Source organism: Arvicanthis niloticus, chromosome 5 (assembly GCF_011762505.2).
Source record: "Arvicanthis niloticus isolate mArvNil1 chromosome 5, mArvNil1.pat.X, whole genome shotgun sequence".
NCBI classification, from domain to species: Eukaryota; Metazoa; Chordata; class Mammalia; order Rodentia; family Muridae; genus Arvicanthis; species Arvicanthis niloticus.
The window spans coordinates 17,042,118-17,062,457 of NC_047662.1; the positions used below are offsets into that span (position 1 = coordinate 17,042,118).

At 45.8% G+C, this 20,340-nt stretch overlaps 1 pseudogene; it reads left to right on the forward strand.

Moving 5' to 3' along the window:
• The first annotated feature begins 16,299 nt into the window (after positions 1-16,299).
• On the forward strand, positions 16,300-19,137 carry LOC117708402 (mitochondrial fission regulator 2-like; annotated as a pseudogene).
• Positions 19,138-20,340: the final 1,203 nt, after the last annotated feature.

Here is a 20,340-nt window from a genome sequence, read left to right on the forward strand (position 1 = left end):
AGATCTGCCTGCCTCTGCTCCTCAAGTGCTGGAATTAGAGACACAGGCTACCACATCCAGTCCCCAACTGTGTTTGTTTGTTTGCTTGCTTGCTTTAAATAGAGAAATAAGAGCAAGCTGGAAATCCACCTGTCAAAGCTACATGATGGGTGGCTATTCTGTTTTAAAACAAAAAGTCAAGTCCCTGCATAGCTCTAGAAGCCTAGAACCTAAGATCTCTAGGAAGCTGAGACAGAAAGATGGTGTGTTCTGGAGGAAGTATTTTTCTGTCCTAAAAACCCTCTCTTACACACCTGTAAACCCAGCATTTAGAAGCCTACAATACAAAGGTGGTGAGTTCAAGACTACCCCGGGTTACATAGCGAGACCTTATCTCAAAAAAACTGAGGGCTTGCTGGTCATCACAAAACCAAACAACTTAAAGTAACAGAATAAGAATAAACCTGAAACTAAGCAAAAAGCAAGTCTTTCCTCTCCCAGATGGAGTTGGGTGTTGACTTGCTCGGGGCAGACAGAGGTGGGCTGTAGGGAAGGCGACCACAAAGTCCTGGTGCTTGGGCAGAGTGGTCTGTTATGTTTGGCAGTGTGCCTGCCTCCCACGGAGGCTCATCTTGCAAAGCTGTTCAGGATGTTTGCAAGCACAGGTGGGTGAACCCTCACTGCCACAGAACCAGAAGTTTCAAATGACAACAGGTCACCTTTGTGGCTCTTCTCTGGGACTTGTGTAGTATGCCCTCAAAATCTCCATGGATTAGGGGAGCAGCAGGATCTAGGACCTACCCAAGGCTTCCCAAGCCAGAATGTCTTCCTGGTGTGCACGGAGCCCTGGCTTCCATCCCTATCATCATATAGACCCGAGAGATGGAGGCAGAAGGTTCGTAAGTTCTTGCCCATCCTCAGTTACTGAGTGAGTTTGAGAACAGTCTGGGCTACATGGGACTGTGTCAAAACAAGAATAACAACCAAGTTTCTAGAACACTTGAACACACTGACACACAGATGCATGCACACACACACACACATACCCCCACATATACACACACCACACACATGTGCACACACAAACACATACACACTGGTAAAAGAGAAAAGTCTTTGGGGCTGGGGAGATAGTCAGAAAGTATTTGCCTTATAAGCATAAAGAACTGAGTTTGATCTCTAAAGTCCACATTATAAAACAAGACAGCCAGGTGGTGGTGGCGCACGCCTTTAATCCCAGCACTTGGGAGGCAGAGGCAGGCGGATTTCTGAGTTCGAGGCCAGCCTGGTCTATAGAGTGAGTTCCAGGACAGCCAGGGCTACACAGAGAAACCCTGTCTTGAAAAAAACAAAACAAAACAAAACAAAAAAACAAAACTAAACAAACAAAACAAAAACAGCAACAACAATAAAACTCAATCCAGGGCTTAATAGAAATACCCTATCTCAAAAATTAAGGAAGGAAGGAAGGAAGGAAGGAAGGAAGGAAGGAAGGAAGGAAGGAAGAACAGGGCATGGAGAATCACTCTTTCAACCCCAGTGCTGAGGAGGCAGAAACTGACAGATCCCTGGCACTCCCTGGCCAACCAGCCTAGCCTACTTGGTGAACTCCAGGATAAATGAGAGATCCTGTCAGAGAGAGGGGTGGGGGGGGAGGGAAGGAGGGAGGGGTGGAGGGGGAAGAGGGAGAGGGAGAACACTGGCTGGACCCAGGCTCCCTGCACCTATGTAGCATATGTGCAGCTCTGTCTTCATGTGGGTCCCCCAACAAATGGAGCAGGGGCTGTCCCTAAAGCTGCTGCTTGTCAGCTGAATATGTTCTCCTGACTGGGCTGCTGCCTTGTCTGGCCTCAGTGGGAGAGGATGTGCCTAGCCCTGTAGAGACTTGATGTGCCAGGGTGGGGGGAGGATACACAGGGGGACCTCCACCCTCTCAGTGAAGGGCAGAGGGGAGAAGGGAGGGACTGTGTGAGAGGGGACAGTGAGAGGGGGCAGCAATCAGGATGTGAAGTTAATAAAAAAGAAAGAAAAACAGGAGACAAAGGGGAAAAGGAAGAAGAGAAGAAGAGGAAGAAGAACATGAGGAAGATGAAGAAAAGAAGGAAAAGGAGAAGGAGAGGAAGAAGAAGAGAAGAAGGAGGAGGAGGTAGAGGAGGAGGAGGAGGAAGAAGAAGAGGAAGAGGAAGAAGAGGAAGAGGAAAAGGAGGAGGAGAAGGAGGTAGAGGAGGAGGAAGAGGAAGAAGAAGGAGAAGGAGAAGGAGAAGGAGAAGGAGAAGGAGAAGGAGAAGGAGAAGGGGAGGAGGAGGAGGAGGAAGGCTGTGGGGAGCCGACAGAAGGCAGCTATCATCCTTTCAGCCATCTTGAGCCATATACCCTGATAAGAGATGTGATTACAATAGCCTACAACAGCTGAGCACACTCTGATAACATCTTGCTTTAGATACCCAGGATTTTCCCCTGGGTGTGTGAGATTAAAGGTGTGTGACTTAAGAGTGTGACTTAGAGATCAGATTTAGAGATAAGACCTAAGGGCATGACTTAAAGGCGTGACCTAAAGGCATGGCTTAGGAGTGAGACATAAAAGGCAGAGACAGACAGAAGAAATAATGAGTACAACTAGGAACCAGGAACTCAAGACTTGGGACTTGGACTAGGAAGAGAGACTGAAGAATAAATGAGATTGAATCACACTCTGTCTGGTCTCCATTCCTTGTGTCCATCCTCTCTCTCTCTCTTGCTGAACCCTGACCCGCAGACCAGAGTGGCAGCTTGGGCTGGGAAACAGTGGCTGCCAAGTGTGGAGTGGAGAGGGCCGCAACATTTTTGGCCACCCAAAGTGGGGCAGCTCGGGCCTCAACAGAAGGCTGCAGATACAGCTCAGGGATGATGCTCTGGCCTAGCCTAAGTGAGGCTCTAAGTTCAATCCTTGGTACAGGAAAAAGGAAAGAAAAAAATCTGAGCATGGTGGTGCACACCTTTGATCGCAGCACTCAGGAGGCAGAGGTAGGTGGATCTCTGAGTTCTAGGCCAGTCTGGTCTACATAGAGAGGTCCAAGCCAGCCAGAGCTACACTGTGAAATCCTGTGGAAAGAAAGGAAAGAAGGAAGAAAGGGGGAGGGAGGGAGGGAGGAAGGGAGGAGGGGAGAAAGGAAGTTAGGCAGACAGAATTCCCTTCCAGGAAAAGATGGATGACTCAGGTACTACATGTCTGTGTACATGTTTGTTTGTGTGTGCGTGCAGATGCCAGAGGTCAGAGAAGGATGTCAGATGTCCTTCTCTGTCATCCTGCCCCTTATTCCCTTAAGACAGTGTCTCTCACTGGATCTGATGCTAGGCTGGTGGCTGGCAAGTGCCAGCCATCCTGCTTTTGGCACCCCCATAGCATTGGAGGTACAGGCATATATGTGGCTGTACCTCGTTCTTATATGGGTATCAGGGGATTCGATTTCAGGATGCCCTGATGCTTAGGCAGAAAGTCTTATACATTTATTATACAGCAATATTATACAGCTAATGTCTATCTTCCTTTTGAGATAGGGTCTCTTCCTGGCATGGAAATCACCAAGTAGGCTAGGCTGTTTAACCAGTGAGCTCCAGGGATGCTGGTGTCTGCCTCCACAGCACTGGGATTACAGACATGTGCCAGCATGTCCATTCGTACATGTGGGTGACTCAGGTCACATGTAAAGTGCTGTGGGACAAACACTTTACAGGCAGAACCGTCTCCTCGGCCCCTGGATGCTATTGATTTTTGTTTTATGTATACGCATACTTTGACTGCATATATGTGTTAGAGGCTAGAACACGGCATTGGATTACCTGGAACTGGAGTTACAGACAGTTGTGACCCACCATGTGGTTGCTGGGAATCGTTCCTGGGTCCTCTGGAAGAGCAGTCGGTGCTCTTAACCACCAGGCCATGTCTTCAGCCATCCAATTACTTCTTGAAGTGACGACTTGCTGTGCAGTCAGATGGAAAGGCTGGGTGCACTCCCTTTATCCTTCTGGCATAGTAGCTAGCCCTGCCCCCACCCCTGAGCTCCTAAGTGCTTCTGAGCAAGTCCAGATGTGTGCCCACCCAGGGACAAGTCTGCAGAATGTTAGATGTCATCGGGAAGAGTGAGGAGATTGCAAATGAATTGTGTTGGAAGAAAGAACAAAGCTTCTTGAGAAGGTTGTCATCGTACTTGGCCTGTCCTCAGGAGCATCATGTGGGGCCTCCCTGAGAAGGGAGTCCTCCAGGTGAGCTCTGACAGTTAGGAGGTAACTGGGTGAAGGGAGGGGAGGAGGGAGGTCCAGGCGACCAGTAGAAATTCTGAGGCAGTAGGGAGAGTGTGGATCTGGCCATGGTGCTGGAGCGCCTAAGAGGCAGGAGGAGCGGCAGGGGCCAGAGCATGTGGCCTTGCAGGCTGCACTAAATATTTAGACCTCGACCCAGAAGAAAAATGGCTGCCTTCTGTGTTTCAAATGGAATGAAGTCATAGTCATACACATCAATCTGAGGCTGCGTGGTGAACACAGTGAATGGGGACTGTTGGAGGCAGTGCCAGTGTTGGGAACTGGTTCTAATGCTTTGTCTTATTTCATCTCCCAAAAGCTGTGCTTTCAGACCTGAGGGTCCCTGCCCCCAGCTACCTTCCGTTGATAATAAAGAATTGCAATACAACCAATGGATTGGCAAGGAGACAGAGTGGGACTTTTAGATTGTGCAGGCAAGGGAGAGAGAGAGAGAGAGAGAGAGAGAGAGAGAGAGAGAGAGAGAGAGAGAGAGAAGAGAGAAGAGAGAAGAGAGAAGAGAGAAGAGAGAAGAGAGAAGAGAGAAGAGAGAAGAGAGAAGAGAGAAGAGAGAAGAGAGAGAATTGCCATGGCTCAGAGGCAGAGGGATGAGATTTAAGAGCTGCAGGAGAGAAACCATCCATCAGTGTAGGTGGAAAAGGAATGTGGCCCTATTGGGAGGGGGTGGGTACTACCCAGAAGGGCAGCAAAGATACAATATAGATTTAGAAGGTGTTAAGCCAGGAAATACTGGAGGGAAGTGTGTGTTAGCCATGGGGAGGTTTAGAAGTGCCCAACCATTGAGCTAGTCAAGGCATATCAAAATTAGTCAGGGTGTGTGTGTGTGTGTGTGTGTGTGTGTGTGTGTGTATCATTCGTGAATCCAGAGAGCTCTTGGGTGGGTGCAGCACATGTGTGATCTGCCAGGGGCTAAAGCAGTTAAACTAATTCACCACAATAGATGGCGCCTGATGTGGGACAAGAACTATTAATTGTAGGAGTCTGGGCTCAGAGGCCCTGGGAGCCCCTGCTGTGCAAAGAGACAGGCTGGCTGCTCAGAGGAGAGAGAATCAGATGGTAGCTGCTGCCTGGTCCTACAAGCAAATAATCAAAGGATAGAGACAAATAAAATTTGATGTGATTGTGTTTTAGGATAGAAGGGAGTATAATGATAATTATTTAAATGTTCTTAAATATACAAGGAATAAAGAAATCCAGACCTTTGATCTCAAATGTAGGAAATAGAGACAAGGAGAGAGAATAGAATAAATAAGAAAAATGCTTTAAAGAAAATTTGAAAAAAAAAATCTATGCCGGGGCAGCTCTTGGGAACTTTGAACATAGTCTACAAGGAATTTCTGGGATTATTCAGCCTGATATGACAAAAAATTAGAGCCTCAAAATAGGCTTATATAGTAAGTAGAAGGGAATTTATTTAAAATTAAACACATAAATGAATACTTTGAGGCTTTTGATCATAAAGTGTAGGTCAGAAGCAGGGGATAAATAAGCTTATCTCAGACAGATAATAGAAGCTTATGTAATTCAATCAGGAGATGCTGAAGGAGCACTAGCTCAACAGATAATGTTTATTTAGATTGTTTTAATTATCAAAATGAAGATGATTATAAGTTTGGTGATATTTATAATATTAAAATTCTTCTGGGGGCTGAAGAGATGGCTCAGCGGTTAAGAACACCGACTGTTCTTTTTTTTATTTTTGTTTCGTTTGGTTTTTAGTTTTTCGAGACAGGGTTTCTCTGTATAGCTTTGGCTGTCACTCTGTAGACCAGGCTGGCCTCGAACTTAGAAATCCACCTGCCTCTGTCTCCCAAGTGCTGGGATTAAAGGCGTGCGCCAACCACTGCCCAGCCTTACTGCTCTTCCAGAGGTCCCGAGTTCAATTCCCAGCAACCACACAGTGGCCCACGACCATCTGTACTGGGATCCGATGCCCTTTTCTGGTGTGTCTGAAGAGAGCGGCAATGTACTCACATACATTAAATAAATAAATAAGCCTTTAAAAAATAATAAAATTCCTCTGGAGAGAGGTCAAGCTATTAATTTAATTCATTCTATATCTTTAATGATTTCTGGTTACTGGACAAAGTACATGCTATTTTGGGAGAGGGGCTCTGTATTTGCGTTGACAGAAAATGAGAAAAGGCTTTGGACCCCTTCCCGAGTGATATGGATCAGATATGACAGGGGAAAACCCCCTTGAAGATTTTGCCAACAGAACAGAAAAATTTGAGAAATCAAACAAGACAGGTAACCTGACTTGCTGATTCCTCAACATGTAAATAGCCCAGGAACTGGCTTAGACATAAAAATGTCTCCAGCCAAAACTTCAGCTAAAATGAGACAATAAATCTTGTTGGTTATGGAATCCTTAAGATTCTTCATGCCCTCCTTCATATGGCATGAATGAAGATTTATTACAAGTGGTTATTGATCAAATTAACTCATAAAAAGACAGTTGTCTTTCACCTGTTCAAAGAAGGAGCAAAATTTCTTTCTTTCTTTCTTTCTTTTTTTTTTTTTTTTTTTGTCTTTTCGAGACAGAGTTTCTCTGTGTAGCCCTGGCTGTCCTGGAACTCACTCTGTAGACCAGGCTGGCCTCGAACTCAGAAATCCACCTGCCTCTGCCTCCCAAGTGCTGGGATTAAAGGCGTGCGCCACCACCACCCGGCATGCAAAATTTCATCCTTAACTGATCTGTGCACTTTGTACAATCCATTTGAATATCTTAATAGTACTAAAATTTTGGTTGTGAGATTCACATACTACAGAATGTACAGCTTTGGCGAGATTTATCTTTGGGATGCTGAATGCCCTGCTGTTCCAAGCCCTGCCTCCTGAAGCTGTTTCCAGGGAATTGCTTCCAGAACAGCTTCAGGAATAGCTGGTGATTCCAGATGACCTCGCCTCATCCAACCTTTCAGACAGATCCAGTCAGAACTTCAGTCAAGCTCTAAGCCTTCCAAACATGCAGAGACTGGATAACAGATGCTAAAGCTGGCCTTCTTAAGTCTGACCAGCTTTTCTAAGTTTCCTACCCCTCCTTGCCACTTTAAAGAATTTCTTATTGCCCCTATTCATCAGGAAGACATTATAGAGAGCTGTCATCCCAATCCATTGGGTTTGGATATCTGGTTATGGTTATTTTATAAATTATAGGTAGGTTGTCATTTTAAGGGATACTTTGGAAATGGTCATAATCTTGAAAAAGAAGGAAATAGCTGAGATAAATTACTAAATTTATTCTTAAGCAAAGCATTATATAGCCACAATCTTACATTGGTAGAAGTCTTTATATTTGATACAAACTGAAGTTATAGTTTTACACTGGTACAGAATTTATAGATTGATGCAGATTTAAGGTTTTCATGATATAAATTTCTTATACTGATACAGAATTTGAAATTAGTATTGTTACTCTTAGATAGGCATTGCACCTATGCAACTCATTTAAAGGGTACAAGGCTTAGACCCAGCCCTTCTAATAACTGCTATTACAAACTGTTTAAAATGATTAAGTAATGCAAGTATATCTGAATTGTTGAACCTTGATTACTCTTAGCTATTTCTAATTAAATATTGTAGAAAGCACCTCAATATAATTAGATCAGAATCTAATATAATCATGAGTTTATTGCCTGGTCCTTAACTTGCATTACTTAATAAAAAACATAATTCCACAGAATATGACATTTAATATTAATTCATTATTATAGATCATTTAAATAGAGACATGTCTGCTCCTGACAGTACCCCCCTTCTTGGTTCAAAACCTCCATATGGAGTTGCTCCAATTATGGCAAAATAGCCACTGGACAAAAATTACCCTATTCATCTACAGACCAAAAATACTGCCCAAGAAAGGACACACGATGCAGGAATGTCGGCAGCTTGGCTCTGCCAAGACAGTAAACAAGTCCTTCATAGTTCTTCCTTCGTTGCAAGGTCAGTCAGGTGGTTCTGACTTTAGCTAGAAGGCTAAAGATTGATGCTCCAACATTTTGAGGAATGAGGGACTGTCCAGGTAGTCAGCTGTCTCTACAAAGTGGTTAAGTTTTGGAAGCTATGTCTTGTGCTTCCTATGTCTTCAGGTAATATTTAATTCTCAGATTTCTGATGGGGTTAAAGTACTAATTATAGTCTCATAATCAAACTCAAGTTGTTTACCATTGAGGAAGATGATATAACAAGGATGGTTTTCAGATAATAATACAAATTAAAGTCAGAACATAATTCAGATATAAAATTATAAACTTTTAAATTCAGGATAAATAGTAGAGTACTTTAATTGACAAATTGATGGACTGGATGTTAATTGTATATCATACTTTGTAATTTACATAATTGTTATGCTCAATTTGTGTCTGAGAGAAGAGCCTTTTTAAAAATTTGGACAGAAAGGATGAGATGTTGGGAATTGGTTCTAATGCTTTGTCTTATTTTGGTTCCAAAAGCCACGCTTCCAGACCTGAGGGTCTCTGCCCACTGCTGCCTTCGATTGATAATAAAGAATTGCATACCGCCAATGACTGGGCAAGGAGACAGAGTGGAACTTTTAGATTGCATGAGCAAGGGACTGAGAGAGGGGAAGAAGAGAGAATTTCCATGATTCGGAGGCAGAGGATCAGATTTAAGAGCTGTAGGAGAGAAAGCATCCAGCAATGTAGGTGGAAAAGGAATGTGGCCCTATATGGAGGGGCGGGGCTGCTCAGAAGGAAACAGGGCAGCAAAGATACAGTATAGATTTAGAAGGTGTTAAGCCAGCAGAGAGGTTTAGAAGTGTCCAGCCATTGAGATAGTCAAGGTATATCAAAATTAACTGCTCTGTGTGTATGTGTGTGTGTGTGTGTGTGTGTATGTATGTATCTTTCATTCATGAATCCAGAGAGCTCTTGGGTGGGTGCAGCGTATGTGTGACCCTCCAGGAGCCAAAACAGTTTAATTAATTCACCTCAACATGCCAGAATGCCCAGGGCTGCTATTGAGACTGTACAGGGGAGGTTTGGGAGAGAGGCTGAGACAGGTGGGTGGACCATGGTATGGATGGATGGATAAGGGTAAGGGAGAGGGAGGTTTTCCTGATGGGTATAGGCTTTATGGATGAAGTGGTGTGCTAGAGTGTCAGACTGAGGAGATCTGAGTTGACAGGCTGAGAGTGAGGTGTGTTTAAGTTGTCTATGTAGAGACAAGTGCAAGCAGCTGGATGCCCCTCTTGGAATCAAAGGAAAGGCTAAGCCAGAGTAAGGCCTTGGCATCCCTGCAGGATTGACAGGTAGGCTGTACCACCTTGAGGATTGTAGCACACTCCCTGCAGTGGAGGTACCCCACAGAGATGGCATACATAGGAGAGCTGCTAGTACTTCTATAGACACCCTAGGAGAGAACAGGATGAAGGGAGGGTCTGAGACAGAGTTGGGGAGTGCCAGCGATCTTCAGAGGAGACTGAGAAGTAGAAGTGGGAGGGAGCAAAACCAGGTGGAATTCACACAGAGGATGCGTCCGGGGGTGCCCAGGGCTGCCAAGAAAGAGTCACGTGTGCTGAGTCAGCTGGACATGGGCTGCTGGGTTAGGGAACATCCGGTCAGCGTGACTTGGCAAGCATGGGACAAAATCCAGAGCAGCCCGTGCTGAAGGCGGAGGAAACAAACGGGAAGTCCTCCCCAAAACTATCTATCTATCTATCTATCTATCTATCTATCTATCTGTCTGTCTATCTATCGCCATCAGGTACCAAACTCAGGGTCAGTACTCTACCATGGACCTATATTCCCAGGCTACCCCCACCACCTCAGTATAGGACAGGGTCTCATGTAGTCAAGGTTGGCACTGAATTCCATATGTAGCTAAGGATGATCTTGAACTTCTGATCCTCCTTCCTCTGTTTCTGGAGTGTTGAGATTACAGTGTGTAGCTATAGGTAGATGATAGAGAGACAGACAGATGATAGATAGATAGATAGATGATAGGTAGAAAGATAATAGATGATAGGTAGATAGATGATAGATAAACCCACCTTGGTGGGCTTATGTAGTTCTGGGATGTGTGCACACTAGACAATTGTCTGCCAACAGAGCTACAGCAGGAGCTGTATTCCCCGCCCACTTTCCCTTAAGGATTTTCTTCCTAAGGAAATAGGCAGGCAGTTCCAGTTTGGGTCAGGGCAAGGGGGGCACTTCTGTTTTGTCCCCCCCCCCCAAGATGAGCTACTTGGGAGGGCTTGGCTTGGGTGTGGTGTAGACTGTGTGTGGGGAAGGATATGGGGGATGGCTGGCTGGAAGGATGGGCTTGGCTTGGGTGTGGCGTAGACTGTGTGTGTGGGGAAGGATATGGGGGATGGCTGGCTGGAAGGATGGGCTTGGCTTGGGTGTGGCGTACACTGTGTATGGGGAAGGATATGGGGGATGGCTGGCTGGAAGGATGGGCTGCGAAGGCTGACATTCTATTGCTATGTGGTTAAAGATGACCTTGAACTTCTGATCCTTCTGCCTCCAACTTCCAAGTGCTGGGATTGTTGGTGGGTGGCCACCACAGCTGTCTCGGGAAGGGACGTTGAGGCAGGATGTTAATGCAGAGAGCCTTCTGTGCTGTGTGGACAGTCTGAAGGGGCCCCATTGAGAGTAGAGAAGGCAGGCAAGTTGTGCTTGGGAACAGAGTTCAGGGAGAGTGAAGTTTCAGTTTCCGAGGAGCTGGAGGCAGCTCTGAACCCTAAGCATCTGTCATCTGTCCTCTCTCTCTCTCTCTCTCTCTCTCTCTCTCTCTCTCTCTCTATCTCTCACTCTCTCTCCCTCCCTCCCTCCTTGTCATATTACCAGACCAGTCTCTAACTCATGGCTCAATCCATCCTCCTGCTTCAGATTCCTAAGTAATTAGGTCTACAGGCAAGGCTTTGGCCCCCAAATGCTCTGGTTTTTATTTTATTTTATTTTGTTTTGTTTTGTAAAGCTCTATCCCTTGGTGAAGCGACTTTATCTTAGTATCTTAGCTTCCAACCTATAAAAAAGGGGACAAACACAGTTACAGTTCTGGTTCCTGGATCTGGTCTGGTCTGGTCTGGTCTGGCTGTCAACCCCTGCCCTCTTCCCACCCTCCACCCTCCCACCCCCCCACCCCACCCCCCATGTTGAATGTTGGGAAGGGTGACTTAGTGACCTGGAAAGCTGTCAGTGTTTATAACAAACTGACCAGCAGGGGCAGTAGATACCCACACAGGGAACACCGCACTGAGCTGTGGTACCCAGAAAGCAATGCTGGGGACAAGTCTGAAGCTGCCACCCGGCTGGTCAGGAATCAGAGGGTGGAACAGAGTAGGAATGGGACAGGCTACCCCCCAACCAAGACTGGGTGGAGAGCGACCAGGTCCAGCCCAGCCACAGCACATGAACCAGAAGGGCCATAAGTACCACACCTGGCGAGGGTTCAGGGGCTCTCTGTAGCGGAGGGGGAATGAGGAAACAGCCCGATTTAAGAATTTAACTTTTCTCTCAAAGTACAATTAGAGCATAGTTATTCCTAATTGTACCAGTGAGGTGCAAGATAGTCCTAATACCCAGTCCATCATTTTGTTGACTAACCAGAACCTCTGTCATCTCTCCTAACTAAAACACTTAGTTTTGAACCTGGCTTTTTTCTTGGCTTTAGAATGAAAGCTGAAAAACATCCACTCAGATCTTTTCTCTCAAAGTAAATAGCTGGGATTGGCTATGAGACCATAGGTCTTCAACCCCGTCAGAAATCCAGAATGACTTGAGTTAACTGAAATTATGGGAAGCACTAAGCATAGCTTCTAAAACTTAGCCAATCTATAGAGACCGCTGAACACCTGGAAAGCCCCTATACTACTGAACGTTGGAGCATCAAATCTTCAGCCTTCTGGCCCAGAATCATCTGACAGACCTTAGTGATGCAGAATTACTAAGGGCTGATTACTCTGTCTAGGCAGATATAATCAGTCGACTTTTCTGCAAGTGTGTCTTTTTCTGGACAGTAATTTGTCTGTAGATGGAAAGAGGCAAGTCTTGCCTAGTGGCTGTCACCACACAACTGGAGTAACTCCAAGGATTTTAACAGGAAGGGTGATATGTAGGAGGAGCTAAGGGGGAAGGAGTACTGAGAGGAAGAGGAGTAAGAGGAGAAGATGAAGGAGAGGAGAAGCTAGGTGATGAGAGAGAGAAAGAGAGAGAAAGAGGAGGGGGCATGGAGGCAGATGTTCACGTGTCTTCACCAGTCAAAGATAGTTTATATATCTAGGTTGGGTATTGGGTTACACTTCTGATTGAGCATTACCAAACTTATAAAGCCTTTGATTAACATTTAAAATATATAAGCAAAAAGGAAAAGGGGGTATGGGATAGGGGTTTTCTAGGGAGGGGAAATGGGGAAAGGGGATGGCATCTGAAAGGAGGAGAAAGGAGCAGACCTGTCCCGTGACTGAAGAGACAGTCCAGGCTGAGGTGTGTGGGAGGGGCTAGGGAATGAAACAGGTTGGCAGGGCTACCTGAGCTGGGGGTTTAGAGTTGGCATTAAGGACTAGGGCACAGAGGAGGGGGAGGGCAGAAGAGGAGATGGGATGTGGAAAGGAGAGCTAGGCGCTTCCAGAGACGCAGAGCCGTACCTGTAGTATAGGGCCTGTGGAGGGTGGGGAGACCCTGGGATGGGGACAGTGGCCCATCACGCTTGGCTCCCTTGGCAGCCTCTTCCCGTACCTTCTCCTTTCTGGTCCCTTATGGTCCCTCCCTGTCGTCTCAGAAAGCCCAGAGCCTTTTCTCTCAGAGATGCAAATTCATTGCAGGCCACAAGTATTCTCACTCAGCTTGCAGATCCACAGAGGTGGAAATATGTGGGGTGGCCCTGAAGCATCTCAGGCCCATGATTGCCAGGGCTGGAAAAGCTCTCTATATTCTTGTTTGTTTGTTTGTTTGGTTGGTTGGTTTTTTGAGACAGGGGTTTCTCTGTGTAGCCCTGGCTGTCCTGGAACTCACTCTGTAGACCAGGCTGGCCTCGAACTCAGAAATCCGCCTGCCTCTGCCTCCCAAGTGCTGGGATTAAAGGCGTGCGCCACCAGCTACTCCCTACATTCTTGTACCCAACGCCACATTTTGCTGAGGAGGAAACCAAGACACAACTCCAGACCGTATTGGAGATGCAGCTGTTCTCTGCCCTAAGGGGCAGCATCAGGCTTAGTTAGCCAGACTGTGGCCAGCTCTCCCTCGGCCTGGAAAATCCAGGCTTGTGAGACCTTCAAGGGGAGACTTTTCAGGACAGAAATGTTGCCACACCTCCTGGGGAGCTTATAAATTCCCACATCTCAAATCTAAAGCAAGGGGTTCAGAATAAAGAGGGTATAGTTAATGTCTTTAATCTTACTTTCCAAACTGAAAGCAAACTTGAGGGAAGGCAATTATAAGCTCTTCTCCCACTAAACACAAAGGTGAGAAACAACAGGCAAAAACATCAGTTAGCTCAATCCTATGTTTATTTTTTTTTAAGCGCCACCAAATGGGGCTTATCCTGGATAAGGAAGGAAAGTTAACCTTCAGAAAATGCATCCACTAAGTTCTCACGTTCCTCGAGGGCTAAAGGAGACAAGCCATGAGCTCATCTCCACGCATGCTCAGAAGAAAGCAGTTCAGAAAGTCACACCCGTTTGCAATTTTAAAAATCTTTAGTAAACCAGGAGTAGGGGTGGAAAAAGTACCAAAAGTTATAACAGGGCTGGACACATGGCTCAGTGGTTAGAGCACTAGCTTCTCTTGCAGAGGACCTGTAGACATTGTAGTGTACACACACACACACATACACACACATACAAATGTACGTTTTTTTAGAAAAGTTTTTTTTCTTAAAGTGTGATTAAAGTCAGACAATGGTGGCACATGCTTTTAATCCCGGATTCTAAAATATATATTTTTTGTGTTTCAAGACAGGGTTTCTCTGTGTAGTGCTGGCTGCCCTGGAACTTGCTCTGTAGACCAAGCTAGCCTCAAACTCATGAGATCCACCTGCCTCTGCCTCCCAAGTGCTGGGATTAAAGGCGTGCGCCACCACCACCTAGCCAAAAATATATTCTTAAAGAAGACCAGGGACAGCCAAAGGCTGCCGGACGTTGTAGTTACTAATTCACTTTACTCTCGGGTTCTTGCTGACGTTATGAAGACGTGTAAGGGTGGGGAAATAGGAGCAAAATGATCATTACCTACAGATTATATAGTTACTCACACAAGAAAACAATCCAACAATTACAAGATCAAAGACCCACTTAAAAAGACTTTTCCATGGCAGCACAACCAACTATAAAACACTAAAGAAAACGATGAAGTGCCCAGGAACTAGCTAGCCTCTTCCTTCTCTTTCTAAATTCCTTTCCAGAAAAATCTAAAGTTGCCAGGTGGGCATTTGTTAAGCAGGCCAGTGCTCCAATAGAGAGCCTGGAAGCCCAGCCTGAGTGGTTGGTGCCCAGGCAGGATGGCAGTGGGGGCCAAAGGCTCCCTAGTTCCAGCCACTGAGAACGGCTGAGATCCTGGCTTCTGAATACTGATCTCCACCAAAAGCCCCTGGTCTCCATGAACAAATGACAGACCAAGATTGGGACAGAGAATGTCGAAGGTGACTTTGGGCCATCTTGCATAAGAGAGCAAGAAAGTGCTCAAAGAATGAAGAGGCTGGCAGTTGATGGCAGCTAAGGGAGGGAGGGTCAGTTTAGTTTAAGCCGCAGTCCATGGTAGGTTGACCCTGCTTCAGTGGATGGCCCTGCTGCTAGGAATATGAGGACAGGGATAACTGCACTCAGAGTTAATAAAAAAAAAAAAAAAAAAAAAAAAAAGGAAGAAAGGTAGGAAGGGGAACTGGAGCAGAGACTCTGCAGATGAGAACATTACTGCTCTTGCAGAGGACCAGAATTCCTAGCACCCAGGTAGGGTGGCTCACAGCCAGCTGTAACCAAGGTTTAGGATAGCTAATGCCTTCTGGTCTCTGTAGACATACGTATACACATGGTGTGAACACATGTGTGCGCGTGCATGCGTGGGCACAGAGAGAGAGAGAGAGAGAGAGAGAGAGAGAGAGAGAGAGAGAGAGAGAGAGAGAGAATATAAAGCCTTTAAAAGGAAACAAGAGCACTTTGGGAAAGCGATGAGTGGGGATCCAGGAGAGGTTGAAAGAGCGGCTCATATGATTGGGGTACATTATATGCACATATGAGGTTCTGAAAGACTAAGTAAAAAATGTTGTATAATAGTGAAAAAAGAATTATGAGGCCGGGCTGGAGAGATGGCTCAGGAGTTAAGAGCACTGGCTGCTTTTCTAGAGGCCCTAAGTTCAATTCCCAGCACCCACATAGCGGCTCACAACCATCTGTAATGGGATCCGATGCCCTCTTCTGGTGTGTCTGAAGACAGAGCACTCATATACACAACACAGATAGATAGATAGATAGATAGATAGATAGATAGATAGATAGATAGATAGATAGATTTAAAAATGATGGGGCCATGTTATAAGGAAATATCTAAGGGCTCTCAGGTGAGGAGAACTGGAGCCTAGGGTTAGGTTGAATAGAACAGAAAGCTAGGAGCCTGGGTGCAGCTGGATGAGACTAGAACAGCCAATAGAATCATCCTGTAATGATGATATCAGGCCAGGGAGATGGCTCAGTCAGTGAAGTGAGTGAGAGGACACAGATTTATCTACAGCGGCCATGTAAAGAACCACTGTGGCAGCACAGACCTGAAACCCAGAGCCAGGGAGGCCGAAAAGGGAAGAACCCAGGGCTCACCAGCCAGCCAGCCCTGCCAAATCAGTAGGCTCCAGTTCAGTGAGAGACCCGACCTCGAACAAACAGAGAAAAGTGGAGACCAACTGAGGAAACATTGCTCTCTGGGTCCCATACATACATGCACATGCACAGACACACAAGAACATATCACACACACACACACACACGATGAAGTTTTTAAAGTGGTGGGATGAGACAATAAAAATAGAAAAAAAAACAAAACAAAACAACAACAAAAAAAAAACCAGGCATCCATGGTGAAGCTGGGTGAGAGCGAGATATCGGAATTTTTAAACTCATTCCACAGAATAGCTTTAAACACCAAAGGTAAAGGAGTAATTCCTTCGCTGAGCCTGTCATGTGATGTGCCCCTCCATCAAGTGATTAAAACAAATACAGTCAGCGGTGGGACACACAGACTGCACCCTCTGAATGGAGCCCTGGGAACCGAGCAGTTCCCAAGTGCTGGGGTTAGAGGCATGCACCACCATGCCCAGCCAGATTCCTCGGGTGATATCTGTTTGGATCAGCAGGTTCAGGCACTTGCCATCTCGCCTGATGACCGGAGTTTAACCCCTAAGGCCCACACGGTGGAAAGACAGAGCCAATTCCTGCAAGTTGCCCTCCACACTTACACACACATGCACACAAAATAAATCAATAAAAATAACTTTAAAACACATATGGGTGTTTTGTCTGTCTGTACGTCTGTGTGCCACACGTATGCAATGCCTTCAGACATAAGAAGAGGGTGTTGGTGAAGGCCTAAAATCAGCCATAAGCCTAAAATCAGCAATAGGCCTGACTTACATGCCTGCTAACACAAAGTCTTGGGTCTCTATGGAAAAAACACTGAAACAGAGGGCTATAAACTATTGTAAACAGGCAGCTTTTGTTGAAATCTACCAGCCTGAGTAGTCATAGACCTGGTAAATAGGCAGCCTTTGGCAGATAGTACCAAATTAGATAAGGACAAGTGAATCATAGGCAGAGTCATAGTGACCTGACCCCTGAACCTTCACCCAGCTGATACCCTGTTCTGAAAGATATCTGTACTCCCCCTGAACACCTATGCTCCTGTGTCATCCCCTTCCCCACATCTTGCATTTTTGTGTGAATAACCCCCATGTTAAAAAGTTAAAATTATGATTTGATAAAAAAAAAAAAAAAAAAAAACCCCACACACAGTGTACCCCTGGTTCTGCTGACTTAGCTCCTGACAATCTATTTTCTTGTTCTTAGAAATACTTTGAATTATAAAACGTTATTGTGGTTTTTGTGCTGGGAAAAATGATTTTTATTGATTTCATTTTAAACTTCAAAGTTTGTAGTGAGTTAAAATGTCCTTTAACGTCTCTTGGTGCGCCAGTTCGAGTCCCGCCGTCTCTCTCTCCCGTCCTGTCTCTCCCGCGTCATCTCGTGGGAAAAAAAAAAATGTCCTTTAACATGATTGTGGGTCATATTTATTTTCGTATTGTAAAATGCTAGCTGATCTGTTGAACATTTTAAAAAACTGGATTCCTTTTTGAGAATTTCATATATGAACACTGTATTTGCATAATTTCCCCTTTCTCTCATTCCTCCCACTTTTCCCAACCGCCCATACTTTTTAAATACATCTTATTATTTAATTATTGTTTATATATGTATACGTGTATAAGTATATATGTTTATACAAATATTGACAAAGTGTTTTGAAAAAAAAAGAGGGTGTTGGGTCCCCCAAAGCTGGAGTCACAGATGGTTGAGAACTGCCATGTAGGTTCTGATAATCTAGCCTGGGTCCTCTGCAAGAGTAGCTCGTAAACATTGAGTTCTGGTAATCCTTTGATTGTAAATATAATCAGAATAATTTCAGTTTTTAAAAATGGAGTGTGTGTCTGTGTGTGCACGTGTGTTTGTGTCTGTGTGTTTCATGAGAGCTGCGTGTTTACTTGAAAAGATGCCAAGCAGGGCTGGAGAGATGGCTCAGCGGTTAAGAGTGCACACTGCTCTTCCAGAGGTCCTGAGTTCAATTCCCAGGCTCCACACCACCAAGCTCACAATCTCTACAATGCCTGTACTCATATACACACAGCTCCATAAATTGAAGGAAATGATTAAAAAGGAAATAAAAGGAGTTCCAGGAAGAAGCTGCTCAGCCACCATCGGCTGGCTGGCCACTGGGTGTCTCGTCCGTCCCGAGAGTTTCCCCTGCCCCCGTCTGCGTGCAATGCAGTGGAGGGTACCAATGAACAATGTTTTCTTGAGGTTGCTTCAACAATGTCTTTCCTTCTGAATCTATTAAGAAACATGCTGGCATATTTTGGTGTTCCCGTAGACCAGGATTTGCTGATTTGTCAACATAAAGACTACGGGTCAACTCGGAGTATTGTTCGTATTACTGGGAGAATGCTTCCTTTAGAGCCTTGCCGGAGACCTCATTTTGAATTGATCCCACACATGAACTCTAAGAAATCTGATAATTGTGAACTTACGGTTCCATCTCTTGCTAATGTTTTGTGTGTGGCAAATGGTGAAGGAACCAGTTGTCTCAGAGTTCGATATAATATATGGGAAAAGAAGGAGGAAGGGAAGATTGCTTCTTTTCATCCTTCAAAACTTCTATGGGATCCTTCCTCCCCTGCTCTCAGACAGAACAAAACAGAGGCAGATGACCTGACTGGAAGTGAAGCTGCAATGAAGATAGCTGCCCTTGAGGGTGAGCTGACCTTTCTCCGGGCTCAGATTGCTGCGACTGTGGCAATGTGAGACCTGAGAGAGAGCAGAGAGACTGGCTTCATTGACTGGAGTGATAGACCCAGCATGGAACAAGTGCCACCGTCTTCAGTGATCACTGGGCTGAGTGTGGAACCAGACCATGTTCCAAGTGTGGTGCTTTTTCCTCTTCCTCCTCTTCCTCCTCTTCTTCCTCCTCTTTCTCTTCTTCTTCTTCCTCCTCCTCCGTTTTCCCTGCAGCCTTCAAGTGTTCTTCCCATGCAACTTGGATCTGCTAATACGTGTGACATAGATAATCTGGCTACTAAAGTGAAAAGGCAGCTCTCAGGTGTTAAGATGACCAAAGATAGCCAATGGAGGAGTTAGAAGACTGAAGGAGCTGAAAGGGTTTGCGGCCCCATGAGGAGAGCAACAATACCAACCAACCAGAGCTCCCAGGGTCTAAACCAGCAGCTTGGGAGCACATAGGGAGGGACCCATGGCCCCAGCTGTATGTGTAAGGGAGGATGGCCTTGTCGGGCATGGGTGGGAGAGGAGATACTTGGTCCCATGAAGGCTGGACCCTGAGTGTGGGGGAATTCGAGGGTGGGGAGGTGGGAGTGAGGGGGGATAGGTGGGGGCACATCCTCATAGAAGCAGGAGGAGGGGGGATGGGATAGGGAGGTTCCTGGGCAGAGGGCGGGGGAAGTGGGGTAAGGAGATAACAGCTGAAATGTAAATAAAATATCCAATTAAAAAAAAAGATTACCTCTTGCTTTAGAAGTAAAATCCTTGCAGCTGGACATGGCCATGTCACTTTGTCCTAGCCAAGCAGGCATATCCCAAGCAGCTTTTGCAGTCAGATGGGGGTGGGGATGGGGGTGGGGTTGTGGGCAGAAGCCTGGTGCCTTAAGTAGGGTTACTATTGCTGTGATGAAACACCATGACCAAAAGCAACCTGGGGAGGAAAGGGTTTATTTGACTCACACTTCCATATCACTGTTCATAGTAAAAGGAAGTCAGGACAGGAACTCCAGCAGAGCAGGAACCTGGAGGCAGGAGCTAATGCAGAGGCTATGCAGAGATGCTGCTTACTGGCTTGCTCCCCATGGCTTGCTCAGCCTGCTTTCTTATAGAACCCAGGACCCCCAGCCCAGGGATGGCCCCACCCACCATGCAGAGGGGGTGGGCCCTCATCAATCACTAATTAAGAAAATGCCCACAGGCTTGTCTACAGCTTGAGCTCATGGAGACATCATCTCAGCTGAGACTCCATCCTCCCTGATGACCGTAGCTTGGGTCAAGTTGTCTTAAAATTAACCAGCACACAAGGTCTCTAGTTTGGCTCTTGAGTAATGATAGGAATTTTGAGGTAGAGCCGTGTAGGAGATTCTTAGGTCCTTGGGTGTGTTGTAGGACTCTAACTCCTCCCTCTATTTTATCTCTGGCTATGAGGTGACTGTTTTTTGTCGAGTGTTACTGCCTGTAGGAGCCTCCTTGACTAAAGCGGGGGAGGGGTGTGTGTGTAGGGTGTAACCAGTCACAGACTGATGCCTTTAAAGCTATGAGCCAGAACAGACCTTTCTTCTTTATAAGAT